This window comes from Coloeus monedula (genome assembly GCF_965178545.1).
Source record: "Coloeus monedula genome assembly, chromosome: Z".
Taxonomy (NCBI): domain Eukaryota; kingdom Metazoa; phylum Chordata; class Aves; order Passeriformes; family Corvidae; genus Coloeus; species Coloeus monedula.
The window spans coordinates 22,879,226-22,896,709 of NC_138822.1; positions in this window are offsets into that span (position 1 = coordinate 22,879,226).

A 17,484-nucleotide genomic window follows, 5' to 3' on the forward strand; every position below is an offset into this window, starting at 1 on the left:
ATTAAGGGAAAAAGATGCAGTGTTAGGGACTAAGGCTGTGAAGGGCTCTTAACAAGTACTTTCTAGGATCAGTAGGAGAATTGTCCAGTTCAGTAGCTTCTGACTTTGCTTTTAATTTCTTTTGTAAACTATTTCAGGGACACTTTTAGTTTCTGCAGGCAATCAAAGTGATAGAGAACTGGAAAGTTCTGTTAGTAGTTTTCAAAAACTTTTCCATCAAAATTCCTACCTCTGAATGTGCCAAGTATTCTAACATGCTGCAGTGGCCTTTATGGGAACGGTACCGTCTCTGCAGATGGCTAGTACTTATTTCTTGATAGGTGACCACTTACTGTTTGTAACTCTTCCAGTAAGATGTACTTTGTGTTTTCTGAATTGAGGCCTTATTTCTAGCTTTTGCAATGTACTTGGTAAGCCTTACTTTGTTCTTGTAGACATGGCAGCATTTGTTAGGGGCCAGGTAATAATGGTATAAGGACTCTATAAACCCAGGCCAGTGACCAGGTTCCAAATAAATAAAAATACCGTGGAGAGAGGTTTTGTAAGTTGTTCAGACTGTGGGAGTGACACAGAAGAAAGGAAAAAGAAACAATCAGAGTAGTGATACTGTCTCAATGTTTGGTTTTACTTTTTTTTCTTAATTTCATCGTTCTGGAGATTTTTGCATTTCAAAACCATGCCTTTTCTGTGCTGCGGACTGATGATCTCACAGTTTTGTGTACTGGGGTTGTTGCAATTCCTGTTGACTTTTCTTGATATTCACCACCTGACAATAATTGTGACATATGAGAGACCAGAGCTTGGTAAGATCTAAGCTCTGAACTTGCAACTGTCTGCTTGGCCCCAGCATTGACACTACATGCAATTCTGTGTGTTTTTTGGGGCTCACACCAATCCTGGTCCTTTTTTTGTAGTTCTCTTGGTGTATCATAGGATGCAGATTCCTGTTTTTTTCATTTTATGCTTTGCATGAAATCATAAAGGAAGGGAGTGATTTGGTGGCACATTTTATCATCTCTGTTGTAGAATAGTGTCAGGGTTCAGCAGTCATCACAGTTCAGTATTACATCATATGTAATAGGTATGCTGTTGAATGTGTGCCTTAATTCTAGACTTGCAAAAGTGGGTTAGTGTTAAATGAACAAGGTCTGACTTGACGTACCTGGGACAAATATTTCTCTCTCACCTTTGCTATGGAGGACAGTGATGCCTGATAGAGGTCTAAAAACGGCAGCTTAGGAAATGTTGTAATCCATTGCACTGAAATCACTGGAACCTCTTTTTAAGAGCTTATAGTAACAATTGTTTATAACTGTTCCAAATAGTCCATCAATACCCTAATTAATGCCATGCAGCTTTGAGGAAATCAAGAACTTTCAAATGAATAAAAATACCATGTTAGAATGCAGTGTACACCAAATACTACTCTACTGGCTTATTTTAGAGCTGTCTTTTATGTACTAGGTTTGTAACATCAAACATACTCGGTTTGTGTTTATTTGTGGGAGAGATTCCATGGCACAGTTAAGTCATCAACAGTCAGACAACGTTAATGTTGCATGTGCTGCATCATGTGGAGGCTCTGCTTGACTTGAGAAACATCTTGAGTGTTTTGCTGGTGTGTTTGATTTTACCACATACAGCAGAGCTGTGCTCAACCATGCCCTTGGAGCTTGGCAAAGAGGAAACCGCGACAACTTAGCTGGCAACAGAGCAGAGGCCAAAGAGGCAGTTCGTGAAAGGAGGGAAGAGCACAGAGGCACTGGGAAGGGACACAGCTGGCCCTGAACTCTTAAGCTAAGTCACAGGCCTGCGTGAAAGGAATAGCAACCCAAAGGGGAGGGCATCTGTGTCCATGTAGATCTCTCTGTTTCTGGGCTCCTCACAAGTTTGTAGTAGGGCTCATGGGTACAACTTCTCTTGCACTGTGGCCGCAGCTCAGGAAGAAGTTTCTCTTGTGACTGGCATTGCTGGAGATTGTGTGGTAGTTAAGCCATGAAACAAGAGTGTGGAGAAATCCTTCAATTTTTAAATCCCTGTGCTAAGAAAGTTTTGCAGGCTGTGTGCAGTTCTGGGATATTACAAAGTAAACTTTGTTAGCAGAGGTTTTTATCACAAATTACACAAGAACAGAGGATAGGGACAGTTGCACTAAATCCATTTGCCCCATAGATTGCTTATAGTTGCTCATAAACCCTTGCATGGTTGGAAGTTTTTTTGTGGGCTCATATGTGATGGGTGTGCTGCTCATGTAAGCAACCCTTTATTTGTTTTGGTTGAACTGGGTCCTACTATTAAGCAGTAAATGGCTGTGACTACAACCTGTCTTGGTGCACAGGGAACCTAACTGAAGCAAGAGCTGCATTTTCTTTGACTTTTCCATTAAGCCAATAGGTTATAGGAGATACCAACTGGTGCTAGGAAAACTTTTGTAGAACTCATTTTCTGTAGCTACCACGGAAGTAAGTCTGTAGGGATGCTTAGAATGTTCCCATTTTTGCATAAAGAAAAACAATTCTGCAGAGGGAAAAAGAAGCCAGTGTTTTTTGGTGCTTCCCTAAGGTACACCAAGGGAAATATCTGCACAAATCCATTCAGACACTCCTACTAAAATGTTACACATATTAGCAGAAAATCAGTAGAAACATCATATACTTGTAGAGAATCTGCAAGTGTCTTACTTTTATGATTGCACAAATGGTACATCTACTGTAAAACTGTTGCTAAGCAAACTGAACACATTGGCAATTACCAGCAGTCAGCAGTGATCGCTCTCAGAATACATAATAAGGGAGAAATTTCCATATGTAGGTTTTTTGAAATCACATATGAGTGTATTGGTGGTGGAGGTTGTATTTTCCACTTTTTAGCCTTTACTATTTTGAAAACCACTTGTAAAAGAGTATTTAAAATAATTTCAAAGGAAGAAATAAATTTAAAGGAATAATTCCTATAAAATACTCCTCTCGAAGGGATAAAGAATGGGCCTAGCAGGAAGGGGCTACTTTTTCTAAATAAGACTGTCTAGAATATTTAGCAGAAATAATGTAAATAACAGATATATCCAAAAATAACATCTGGATAATTTTTTAAATTGCAAACTGAAATTACTAATTCTTTATTTTCATTATAATTTAATGAAATGAATTTCTGAAAGGGTCTTTTTTGATTGATTTTTTTTCTTTTTTTTTTTTTTTTTTTTTAATTTGTTGTTTGTTTATGAGTTTTTTGTTTGGGTTTTTTTTGTTAGTTTTGGTTTTGAATCTTTTTCTTAAATGACCTTGAAGTTTGACTGATGACAAAGCCTACTTTATTGGTGTGAAAAATATATGGACAATTTGTGTTAGCAAAAGCATGCAGTAATTTACATCAGGTTCTGTAGCCTCTTCCTTCTTTCCCAGGTGTTGGCAGGTGTTGTAAAATGATTAGAGGATCAGGGGCATGGGTCATTGATAGAATTATGGGATCAATAAAAGAACTGTGCAAGCAAAAGGCCTGCATGAGAAAAGCCCTCCATGAGAAGTGCCTGTGTGAGAAACAGGCCTGAGAACAAAAAAGGGAGTTTTTGAGGATGTGCAGCTGTGCAGATAAGATGTACTGACCAGGAGAAGGGAGGGTGAACTCTGAATTCTTTAATCATAACATAACTGTAGAAGCTTGCCAATGTAGTCTAATTATGTAGAAGCAGAAATATGCTGTGATAGGTTTAAGCCAATTAAGAGTTAACAAGCTGGTATACTATATAAGTGCCTCTGGATGGCTAATAAACGGAGCTTGCTTTTATCAACCATATTGGTTGTTCTGCAGTGTCTCCCCCCGCCACAGTCATCGGACTTTTCCAACAGGCAGGCACTCTTCCCACTCGTCTGCTGGAGTCAGAGAGATTGCATCACAGTGACTATCCCAACTGTAAGTGGAAATACAGGATAAGAAAGAAATATATTAGAGAACAGTTACCATTGAAAAAGGAGTTCTGAAAACTCGTAAAATAAATAGGTCTATTTTAACCCAGTTGTGATGGGGTTAAAAAAGCAAAAAAAACTTCCAATTTGTGTTCTTCTGGTTAGTGAAAGGCAGAGCTATTCAATAGAGGTCAAAAGTAGAGTAATGTGCTGTACCTGAAAAGGAAAGTAGTAAAATGTCTGTATGGTATTTTTGATTGCTATTTATATAAATAAAATAATCACATCCAAACAACCCAATTAAATGAAATCAGTAAAAAATGCTAGTTAATGTAGATCATACTGGACCACCCTTAAAAAGACATTAAAAAAGGCAACAAGTCAGTTCTTCAGCCCCCATTGGAAGTTAGCTACTTCCCCAGTACTACTAAAGAACAAATCATAATCCTTCTATCCTAATGGAGACTTCTTCAGTTAATAAAATAGGTTCTGATGTCTGGAGCTGTGTGAGTGAAGTAATTATGCCAGTTTATAATGGCTGCCACATTTATTAAAAGCAGTTGCAGTGCTAACAGCATCTAATTAATTTCTCTGTGAAACACTGAGTTTCATGACTTGAAAAAGTGTTAGCAAGACTAATTTTTCTTTCTCGCAGTTTTTTTGTTTCACAAACTGTTTATGCCCTACCCAGAGCAATCTTCACAGAAAAAGTTATTTTTATTACTATTGTTTTAAAACCTAGATGTTAAGGATGTTACTTTATTGCTTAATGGAACAGTTCAGTAGGAATATATGTCGCTGTGGCTGGGCTTTATGTTTTTCAGAAGTTGCACAAAAGTTAACCGTATCTTTTCATGTTCACTTTCCTAAAAGCAGCATCCTCCACTTAGTAATCAAATGTGATACTTAGCTGTGTTCAGAGAAACTTAAATGACAAAATTCGTCAATTAGGGTTTTACCCACTAGGGGGACCCATTGTTACGACTAAAAAGTAGGCTCTGACGTTATGAGTAAAAACGGCATGATCAGCTTTTGTCAGGTAGAATTTTTATACCTGAATCTTTTCTCTTTCTTGGTGCGCATGCACACCTTAAAAATCTGTGGGCCTCTTCCACCCATACAACCGAAATTTGCCAACTGAGATGTAACTTCTATGCAGCACAGATAACTATTTTGCATGTAGAGAAGGCTTATGTTTCTGTGTTTTGTCACCTTGCAGATATATAAAAATAGACAAAAAATATTTGACTGCTTGTGGTGTGCAGAATTTGCTGAGAAAATATGTACTTATTCAAAGATAGGCTGGTAATTTTATTTGATTTTATTTCTGAATGCAGGGGGAAGATGTGTCCTTTTTTTGTTCTGACATCCAGATAGTACACTCATGTCCTAATTTTTTCCTGCCTCAAGCAGTCATCCTGCTTTACTTTGGACTTTGCAACTCCATGCCCTGCTCTTACAAAGGCTCCTTGCAATATCTTCTCATGCCTGCATTTCCCCCATGCTGGACTCAGCTTTGTTCCAACTGTGCTTTCCATCATGTTGTCCTGCCTCCCTCCTGGCTCTGAGATGGTCCAGTGAAGAGGATCTGTGGCTGCCCCTGTCCCTTAACTCATGATCCTGTGAACTCATGAACCCCTGTGCTATGCCACTCCTCAGCATCCCTTTCAGCTCCTGCAAGGACCTCGTGGCTTGTCTTGTCTCTGATCCTTCCCCCCTCATTTCACTAGCATCATCACAGCCCTTACCTTGCTTAGGTAGATTAGTGAGGAGCAGACTTATAAAAACCAGCAGTAAAATGGTATGGAAATTTCTACATACAGTATTTCTTGATCAGTGGTCACTTCACCTAGTGGTGTTACACCTTTTCTCCTCCTCCTATGCCCATCTGGGTGGGAGACAGAGGAGGAAGGGCATTTTCTTTTTATTGTTCTCTTGTCTTTTGTCAAGATGAATTTGGCACCCAAATTCTAAAAAGTTGAGGCAGCATCTTTCTTAGATGCGAAGTAAAAATCAATATAAGTTATTTCTGCCTGACTAAAGTTATTTCAATACTGTTTCTAATGCTATCACTAACTATTCTTTTTCTCAGAAAGGATGCAAAGCTTTATTTATCCTTGCTATTTCATGTATTTATAATTTTAAATTCTTTCCCAGTTGTGATGGGGATGCAATGCAGTAACATTTCTTTTGTTTTTTAACAGCGAGGATTTTGTATTTAAATATGCTCAAATGAGTGAAAATGTATTTTTGAATTAGTATTTACTGAAGTAAAATTTTCTTCTCTTGCATAAAAGACTGATAAGCAACTGTGCTGTGTGACCATTTAAAAATGTATTTCCAGCAAAGGGCCTTTTTGGTTCAGTTCAATGGCCCTTTTTGACACATTGTGCAGAGCACTGAGATGAAATATTCAGGTCACATCTGAGTAACTAATGGATCTGCAGCTTGATTTCCACAGTGAAAACACAGGAGCTGGGCATCTCAGTCACCAAGGTCTTGGCCCTTGAACCTCATGGACTTTCAAATTCCTCTGCTACCACTGGAAAATAAGTACCTGCACATCCCTTGGAAGTGACTTTCACTTCCTAAATCACATAGTTTCTTTTGCAATTATTACACTTACCATGTGTTGGAATCTTGATATTCTACCTGTGTCAGACTTCCAGGCATTTTTATTTTACTATGTATTTATTATTCATGTGAGTTTAAAAAGAGGATAAAAACAATTAAACTGCAGAAAATTCAGTGTGGTTGTGATAAAGTTGAAGGATGAATCTGCACCCACTTCTCCCCTATTGATAATTATGTGGCATGCAGAGCTGAGCCTGATGTTGGCCTTTCTGTGCTAGTCTTTGTGAATCCAGCACACCTAATAATTCCAAATACAGGATAGAAGGCAGGCATTTCCCAGGCATTTCTCTCTACTTCAGTGAGATTAAATATGATACATATCAGAATCATGGGCAATTGCTAATATTTTGCAAATGGAGTGGAAATTAAATGCATATAACTTCTCTAGTCCTGATGTGCTTGATCTTCCAGAGACCTGCCCCAGAGAGCTGCACTGGAGCAGCTGGAGATGGAACACAGTGAGGGAGGTTTTGTTCTGGGTGCTATGGGCAGCATATGCCAGCAGAAAGGATGTTATCTTCTTGCTGCCATTGTACGGTTTGGTATCTCAGTGCTCACCTAACTTTCTGTGGTGGATTAAATCAGATAAGGTGCAAACTTATACTTCTACATCTTTTGTTAAGGTAGCATTTCTTTTTTTTTTCACAGAGACAAAAGGGATATTGACATCTGAAATTGTGGAGTCTTTGCACCAGCAAGGTATTTGTCTGTTGAAACCTTTCATTGTGCTAATTAAAGGCTCAGCCATATTAAACTGGTATCTATAGCCTTGCTTCTTCTTAAGGTCCGTGGAAGGCAGTTGAGCTGTTGTATCTCCTGTTACAGTCCCACTGAGTACTGAAGAGGGCCTGGGGGCTCCCAATGCTTGTATCATGGTAGTTTTAGGGGCCTTCCATGGGAACCTTCTGCAGACATCTAACAGTGAGTTCATGGTGCTGCACTGAGTGCATCAGTCTGGTCTGTGTTAGAACACAGGCTTCAATGCAAAGAAATGTGTTAATTCAGATTCTGTTCTAGGAAAAAAGAAAGGACAATATATATAATCTAGTAGGAAATTACTGTTTTTAAGCTGCTATGAAGATCTGTGATCAATAAGAATACGAGATAGAATAAATGAGCTATTATGCCCCAATGATAATAATAGTTATGACCTTGTAATTTAGCACAGGCTCATGGCATTTAATTTCTTGTTGTGTCTGATTGCTAAATGACCACCTAAAAATGTGTAGTGGGTAGATATTTATATCAGATTTCATTTGTGATCATCAAAAGATTACTTTTTATTTTCTTTAGCAGATGTAAAAATCAACCTAAATGTGCTGCTAACCTAATTTGATTGCAGCTGGTAAACTGTGTACTTTAAAAAAACCAGGAACCTGGTGGCTGCTTCTGAGTCTATTTTTCTCTTCAGCTTTGGAAAGAAATATTTACATGAAAGGGTAATGATACTAAAATTAATAAACTAAGGAGGGACTTAAAGAAACTTGTGTGTTCTAAAATTTATTAAAATGCGTTCTCTTTGGCTAGAAGTGAGTTGGTGCCAAAAGAGTGGTCTCAGACTCATGTGGAAGATTTGTTTCATTATTTATTTGTTTGTTTGTTTGTTTGCATAGCTTACAAATCTCTGTGTAAATAAACAATACACCCTAAACCCAAACTAGCAAGGTCAACAGCACTGTTTACTAAGGCCAGAGGGTACAATTAAAAAAACCCAAACCAACTAATGCAAGTAAGAATATAATTACTACTAATTCTTATTATTTTTTTGTAAACTGTTCTTGGTGTCTGACAGATTCCTATTCTTTCATATTCTGAGACACATAGTAATATGACTCCAGTATCCCTTTTAAATTGCCATAATGTTAAATGCAGTTTGAAACAACTACAAAGTTCAATAAACTGTAGAATTATGTGAAATTTGCTTTTTCCCCCATGAACACCTGTTTTTTCTGCTCATTAGAAACAAACTTTTTGAATTCTAATTGGCATCCTTCCTCAGAGCTTGATCTAGGAGTGCAAAATAGATTTGCGTATTTTGCTATAATTGCATTTTAAAATCCTAACTTAGAAAAGACAAACAAATATAGATGGTGGGAATTCAGTGAAAGGAATCCAGAAAATCTACCAGGATCTACTAATTTGCCATTTAATCTAAATACAAAATATGCACAGCAGTTGTACAACTGTATGTTTATATACAGATCTCCATTTTTGACTGAAAAGAGAGCTTTCTTAATATAGACTAAAGTGTGATTTTGCTTGAAAAAGTGAATTTGTAAACTCAGCGTCATGTTTATTGTCTTAATGATTTTTCAGATTCCAGACTTGATATGTACATTAGCACAGCAGCATGTTTATCCTATCTAAAAGCTCAGTCTGAGGTCAGCAAGTCTAGCTACGTTCAAAGGCCAAAATGAATGCATTAGTACATCAGTGGGAATGGTTGCATAATTCAACATCTTATCAAGTCACCACATCAATCCCAGGATTGTGGTGGTGAGGACTATAAAAATGCTGTTGCCTTGTCTCCAAGTCTCTCCGCCCTATATTGTGTTCTCCTGTCTTCCTCCCTTCTGTTTTCCACACAAAAGAGAGTTCACTGAAATGCCTAGTTTGTTCCCAAACTACTAAACATTGGAAGAAAGACTGGGAAAACAGCAAGACTTTCAAACGAATGAGGTACTTAACTCATCTTGTTGCTAACCTAAGGCTAGGCTCTGCTAAAGGAGTCATTCAACAGTAGCACATCCTTTTCCATGTAGCCTTCCAGTGCCACCAGCTCTGTTCATCCTGCAAGGCACTTTTTAGATGGATTTGCAGCATTGCAGTCCCGTTCCTGGGGACATGTATGTCTCGGTAAATGGGAGGAATGTGTGTGCTTAATACCTGAGGCAACCCTGAAGTCTTTGCTGACAAGTGTCTTCACAAGACATGGAGAGCCCATCTGTGTCTCCTGATGCCACTGTTGAATGCAAGTTGTTAACTGTGTTTGGTAATGCTGTGGCTGTAATGCACAAGTACACAGAACTTTTGTTGTCTGTAAACATGGTACAAAAGAGCTTATTCAGCCCCTGTGAAGGGGACCGTGCCCTACAGTCCTGGCACCACATAACCCAAGGCAGCTCACCTGTGAGTGGAGCAGGTTCTAGAGCATTGGCTCACTACCATTGGAGTCTTAGCTAGGATATAAATGTCAATTTCTTTTTTTTAAATGCATTTTGAAAGAATGACAAGATGCCGCTTCAGCATTCTGTAATGAGATCATTTGGTTTCATCTAACAGGAGTTAAGCATAACTCCGAGAATGTCCTGCTGAACATTTATACAAACTGCTTTTCCATCCTGCAAGGTTTTCTTGGATTAATAGCAGGATTTTTGTTTTGTTGTTCTTTGGGGTTTTTTTAGGGTTTTTTTAATACCTTTCCTTCAGAATGCTGCAATATTTGCACAGAAATTAAGTTGTTGCTGAAAAACCAAACAGGCTGCCATCCATTTTTCTTTTCTGGGCTGAAGTCCAATTTTACACAGCAGTTGCAGAGAAAAAGCAAACACATCACTAGATTCAGCAAGAAATATTGTAACAGTATGTAATCTCTGTCAAGATAAAATTGCCTTGTGATTTACATTACAATAAATCCTGACCTTTAAGTGCTGCAGGCTAAGCTAATCTGTGAAGTACTTTATTCTATCACTGAATCAGCATGTGAAGCTAAAGCAAAGTGACTGTGTTTGTCCCACTGTGGTGCCACTGAAGAGCACGTAGGAAAGCAGATTATAGTGCATGGTGCCATGTCCATTGCAGCTGTGATGTAACTGAAACGTATACTGTGGATTAATAGAGTGACTTACTACTGCTGTAGGAAGTAAAAGTTAATATTTTTACGAATAAAGAGCATATAATATTTAAATTGACATAAATCAAGACATTTAGAATTAAGTTCGAAAATCTGGGCTGATTTTCTAACAATAATTCTCAGATCATTTCCTCATCTCTTGCTGCCCTCATTAATTTTATTTTCAATTTTTTTAAGGATAACAACTTGTATGTCAGCACAGGTATTGCAACCTTAATTCAAATTTTTTGGCTTTTGTGTCTCAACATGTGTTGTTTGAGTATAATCTTTAGTAGATGTGTCACCTCTGGCACTTCATTTAGTCTTCTCTTGTTCTTTATTTGCAGGAAAAAAAAAAAAACCAGATTGAATATTTCAGATTCTTTAATTTACCCAATGGTCACTACCAGACAACAAATAATATTCACCAGATTGTGTAAGCAGGTAATCAAGTAGTTAATAAAACAGGAATTCTTGATACATTATCCCATAACAAAGCACTTAAGTTTATTGTGTCATGGATTGCTTGGAGCACTTCAATGCAGTCTACAGCTTCCTCTTCTCTGTGGTGCCCAGTGACAGGACTCAAGGGAATGGTGTGAAGTTGTGTCATGGGAGGTTCAGGTCATGGGAGGATATTATAAAAAGGTTCTTCAGCCAGAGGGCACTGGAACAGCTTCCCAGGGAAGTGGTCACAGCACCAAGCCTGACAGAGTTCAAGTGTTTGGACGATGCTCTCAGGTGTGTGGTGTGACTCTTGGGGTGGTGCTGTGCAGGCCCAGGGGTTAGACTTGATGATGACCCTGTGGGTCCTTTCCAACTCAGGAAACTCTGTGATTCTGTGAAATGTTGGTAGGAACCTGAAACCATGGAAAAAATTTATCTGGTCTTTCTCCAGTCTTTGGGTCCCATCACAAATTTCTATTAAAATTTTATGATATGTAGTTTTCTGAGGCCACTTACATTGTCTGATACATGTCAATAGATGTCCCTTTTCTCAGAGCTTTCAGTTGTCTGTGTACCATTCTTTACACCTTCTGAACAGGATGTATGTGTATATATTACATGATATATATAGTGAATTGTTATGTATACATATCATAAATATTTTTTACATGTATATACACATATATTTGTATATCTTTTTTGTTGGTTATATATATATATATCTATTTGTATATGTATATTCATATATAAGTAAAAGATCCATTGGGATTACTCAAACCTGCCTGTGTAAATCCAAACCTGGATCTGATAATTTGGGTCAAATCAGGAGGAAAGAGAGGAGGCAAATAGGAAACATGCTGAAGATAAAGATGGACACTGACATGCAATATTACAAAGAGGGATAAGCACTTAAAAGCTGGAAGGACAAGTTAAAAGTGTTGTCATGAGACAAGGAGCTGCAGAAGCTAAATATTCTAAACTGTAATCAATGGGAAGCTGTTTGGCAATGTAAGATTTGCAGTTTTGAACTTGCTGTGGTTCTGAATAGAGGTCCTTGAAGATTTTCTGATTATTTTTCCTTAAGACAAGTGTAGAAGGTGTCTAAATCAGTGCTTTTGCAACAAAACCATTTTCTGTAAATACTTGCTTTTCAGTTTCATTTTAATTAGGTCATATTTTTGACAGAAAGTTTTGAAATTGCTACACTAAATCAATTTGACAATTTTTTAAAATTAAAATATCTCAGTTTGGCAGTGTAAACAATTTCTTTGGAAGCTTAAGGTATCTACAGCTCAAAAGCCGCTAATAACAAAATCGAAGTTTTATAAGTTTCGGAAAGGGGAGAATTTGAGAAATTTCTCAGATTTCAACTGTTGGTTTGTTCATATTGTTCCTTTGCTCTTGCCTTTGATGGTTTGAACTGATATTTCACAGGTTTGACTGCCATGTTGTTAGGGATTCATCTACCTCCGGTGACCTTAAGCCTGCCTGTGGCAGTGGGGTTGAAATAAGATCTTTAAGGTCCCTTCCAACCCAAATCATTCTATGTTTCTATGATTCTCTAGCTGTTCCTGATAACATCCACCTCTGAGACAGCAGCAGTGATGCCCAGATTATATTTATACTGAAGGTATACTGAAGGACATGTCAAAGAGTGGCACTGGACTCTAACAGATGCCATAGGAATATTGTTTATTCCAAACTGTTCCTCACCAAAAAAAAAAAAAAAAAAAAAAAAAAAAAAAAAAAAAAAAAAAAATTAACAGCTTGATGCAGTGAAGAAAGAAGTGCAGATATTTTAACCAGATGCTAACTGTCATTGCTTCTTAAAGCTTTTATCTGGTGAGACTCTTTGTCCTGTAAGTGCCTTTATGGGAAAGCTATCTCACCTGGGACCAGGTCAGGATATGTGTTAGCAGTCAGTTAGGCCAGCCAAGGAGTCATCTGACCACAAAACTGGAATAAGAAAGGATGGGATATAGTGTTGTTTCATGCTTCCAGTTGGCAGGGAGCTCCAGGCATCAGAAATGCAAAAGCTTAGGAAAAACCCTGTTTTCTTTGGGTCTTAATTCATCTAGAGCTCTTCCATTGGAAAGAAAAAAAAAGATAAAAGGTCTTGTTATGAGCAGTTCTACTGGGTTTGCTTATTCCCCTCCCTTCCCTGTTCTGGGCTCATTCACTACTCTTCCATGGTCAGTGCATCCAGTACCTCCAGGTGAAGGCTCCTCCCTCTAGGTTTGGCACCCATTTTCCGAATGAGTTTATTTAGCAGTCTTCTCTTAACCCTGGTTGCCTAAACAAAATGCACATCATCACATGAAATGGGCTTGCAAAATAGTTTTCTCAAAATAATATATTTCAAAGGCTATCTGGAGAAATGCTCATGCCTGTCCAGTGGACAGGCATGAGGATTTACATGAAGATTTTACAGCAGCTTGTCCGGAGATGTTCCTGGTGCTTCTGTTCAATGAGACCTTAAATATTTAATCAGGTCTTAAAATGCAGGAGTCTATCCATTTACTTGAAGTTGGAGTGGGGGGTTTCCCCTTCCTGTTAATTTGTAGTTTTTGCTCTCAATTCCACAGCAGATCTACTTTTTGAAAGATCCCGGATTTTTTAAAAAACACTTGTTTTCCAGCAAACAAAATGCCAGAATGTCAAATGCAAAGTGTTTCTCCACATTATTTTAGATTCCTTGGTCACCTTCAAGGGCTAGCTAATGACAGCATGCTGCAGACAGCTGGCCTCCTAAATTACACCATTGACTTCCTGTCTGTTCATGTGGGTATCATTCTTGGACACAACCCCCCAACTGAGTCATTTCTCACAAAAAGAAAAAAGAGTGTAGCTTTGTGAGACAGAGGAACCTTAAGTCCCTTTAAGAAGAAAGCAGTTAATCTCAGCAATGTGTTCACAAGGTTCAGAAATCTATCACTGGAAGGAAAAAGTTTTTTCTGGAGTTTTTTTCTTTTTTTTTCCTCCCTCTCCAAGTTGCAAATAGGTTTTTGGGTTTTTTTTCCAGGGAACAAAGGCCTGTCCATGCAGTTATAAATCTACTCATATCAGTGGTGGTTTGGGAGGGTTTAACACAGAAGGCTTTATTTTATGCTGGCTGTGGCTGTCCCCATGTGTGGTGTAGTGAAGTTGTATCAAAGGCCAGCACTGCAAATGTCAGTCGGTTTGTGATTTTCACCCACAAGGCCACGCTGTGCTGCTTCTGTCACAGGCAGAGTGTCATTGGCTTCAAAGGTGGGCTTTGAGTGCCCTACAGACAATGAGGAGAAACTACCTCTTTGAGAGTAAACATAATCAAAATAAAATCCCTGGCACATAAGATGGGGACATGATCAGTAGGGAAGTGCCAGTTTCTCTACTGAAATTTTCTGCTGTGTTAGTGCCCATAGAGCCACACTAATGATGTCTACACATAGCGTAAATGTTCCCAATGCACAGATTTTTCTACCTAGCCATTGCTGTGTTTGATGATGTTGAAAGTACAGGTCATTCCTGAAATTATTCTTTCCATCTACTCCCTGTGAAGGAATGTGCCTTGCGTGGTGTGTGGTGGTCCTTCCTCCCTTCCCAACTTTCCAGGCTTGGCCCCAGGCTCTGCACCCCAGGAGTGTCACCCTTGTCTACAGCAGACCAACAACCATGTGGTGGCATTTTGGGTGGATGGTTTTTGGGTTTTGTAGGCACTAGAGGAGTTGTATCCTTGTGCATTTCAGTCTGTTGGGCACACTTGGATCCTTCCCCACCTCCTGCTCCAGGAGGGACAAGTTGTCACCATGCTGCTGTCAGGAGATGCACCAAACCTTACCTCCATGGGATTGTGTTCCCTATGAACCTCTGAAATGCTTCCCCTGTCCCTTTCCTACATCTTAAAATGTAAGTGAGCATCTGGAATAAATGTAAAGTCTTCTCATCTATTTTTTCCTGCCCTTTGTTTTTTGACTGAAAGTCGCTGCAGCAGTAATAAATCTGAGATCACAGAAAGAGTCCACTGCTGAAAAGAATTAATCTCCATGTGGTTTAAGCCTTCATGAGTCTGTTTCGTATGGGCGTCCTCATTGATATTTGGGGATTATTAAAGATGTACCACCAATTTTTGGAAGGGAAAAAAAAAAAGAGAAACCCAACCATATGAACACTCAGACAATTAATGATGGAGGTCTGTTCATTTTAGAAATAGTTTTAATATTCCTGAAATTATTATAATAACTTGAAATAAACATGCACACACAACAGCAATTTATATATAATTGTATCTCCTATTTTATTTAGATTTATAAAATATTAACTGTAAGAAGTCCAATAATGGCAAGAACTGTGGAAAAATATTTTTCATTAGGAAAAGATGTACTGGAAATTTATTCTGTTGCTGAATTGTGTAAACATATTCAATGACCATTCAGTGTAAAACAAAGCAAATACTCAGGTTGTGAAAAGTTGTTTTCTCTCTCTGCAGCTTCCCGAATATTGCCGTCACTGGCTTTTTGGATTGGTTTCTGTGGTCTGCAGCTATGCACAGCAGAAGAAATTGCAGGCATCTTTTAAGCTGAGAGAGTATTTTTAGATGTTTTGTGGGCTGTGTATCAATTATTTTATAACACAGAGTTAGCAAGGAATGTATGAAATATATTTAGTGCCTTTTGAGAATATTTTAGGGGCATTGATTCTGACACATGGAATATAATTTACAGAGATGTAAGTTACATCATTATAAAATTATATATTGAGTAAACACCACCACAAAAAAATAAGCCAACAAAAAACCCTGTGAACAAAATTGTTTGAATCCTACCCTGAGGTATCCACCCTTGAAAAGAGTGGAAGCTTTCACTAAACAGCCTTTGCTTTCCTTTCAAAGGAAGCTTTTGGAGGATTACACAACCTGTGATTTTTCTATAAATTATTATTGTATTAGTGGCTATGTTAATGCTGGTTGCATTACTAGCTGACTGTTCCTCTAGCCTTAAAATATCTTTCAGACATGTACCAGTTTCCTTGGCTTGTCCTGTCTCTTGGCTTCCAAAAAAGGAGGTAGGAGAAGGACCCTGCTTTTTTTTTTTTCACTTTCTTTTTCCTTACTGAAAAAGGTGAAATGTTTTGGAATTATGATGTTTAAATATAAATATAAATATAAATATATTAATTTTTATTTTTAAAAAATCAAAACAGAATTAAATTATATTTCTTAATATTAATAACTGAGATATTAAACCCAGGTGCTGATGTTTTCTTAAATGTCATTGCAGTCAATAGGTTGAGTGGAGGGAATTGCCAGGTTTCCTTCTGTTTTGTTGGTGACTGGGTACATTGGTTGCATAGGGGAAGCCATGGCTTTATATTGGAAGCATTAACAAAAAAATTTAAATGTTCTCCCTACTCACAAAGAAAAACTGGGCAAACTGAGAACGGAAAAACCTTCCCCAAATTATACCAGCCTTGACAGAGCTGCCAGCTTGGGAAGCACAGGTGAGCTCTGTGAGGACTTGAAGAATGCAGCTGCATATCTCAAAACACTGTTAAAGAAAGAATTTCCCATTGGATAAGCCACCACAACAGGAACTTGAGATTAGCACAGATGGCAAAACAGGAATTGAATTCCAGGTCTAATGAAGGTGAAGATTTTAAATTAGCACACTGGACAAAATTTTACTGTACAGACTGTGGGAACTTAAAATAAGACCTATCAGGACAAAAATTCACATGGTGGCAAACTGTGAGAAAGGAAACAACTGTTTACACACGTGCCAGCCCAAGCTGTGGGAATGGCATTTTTATCCCATGGATACCCAGGACTTGGGCTGTATAAAAGTGGTTCCTCCAGAAGAACTACTCCAGGACTTGCACCACCAAAGATTAAGGAGGGTGAAGAAGGACCAGTGGGATGCTGCAGGAATCTGCGTGTGGTGATATCTTTCTAAGTTACCTCTCTCTCAGTCTCCTTCTGTGTCCCCACTTTTCTCCTATTTCTTTCTGTATTATTGACTTCTGTATGTGTTCTTGTTTGCAACTTAATGCAGGCAGAGGCATCTCTTATAATAGCATCATAACAAACCCTACAAAATATCCAGGAGGTGGTTTCCACAGTGATCTCTACTGCAGGCTCAGTCCTATTCTATTCAGTGGCATTCAGTATTAAATTTGAACACCTGATAGGCAACAGAAACTAAGCTATGGACCCAACAGAATACCCTGAATAGGGGTTCTTATATAGAGGTAACTCAGCCATATAGCTTTTTTCTCAAAAAATGAAAAATAAATATAATATTGAGTGTATTATCATTATTTAATTTTGAAACCAGTCTGAAAAAGACACCAAGTTGGTGTTTTTCCCCTTTTAAATAACTATGAAGGCCAGTGAGTTTCCCAGGGAGGAGCCCTTCTTTGCCCACCACCTTTTGTGTGATTTTCACCAGGCCATGGTGATACACCCAAAAGGATTTCCTGGATTTCTGAAGGTTGCTTATACATTATCCTTTCTTGGCAAGAGCTGTAGTGGGGAGGCTCAATGGTGTTGGAAAGCATAATTTCTACCTATAGAAACCGCACCCAAATTTACACCTGTGCTTGCAGATTTGTTGCCTGAGTGTACCGGTGCCTATTTGCAGAGCCCATTGACCCTTTCAATGCACTTATGCAAACCCTGGCCAGATACTCATT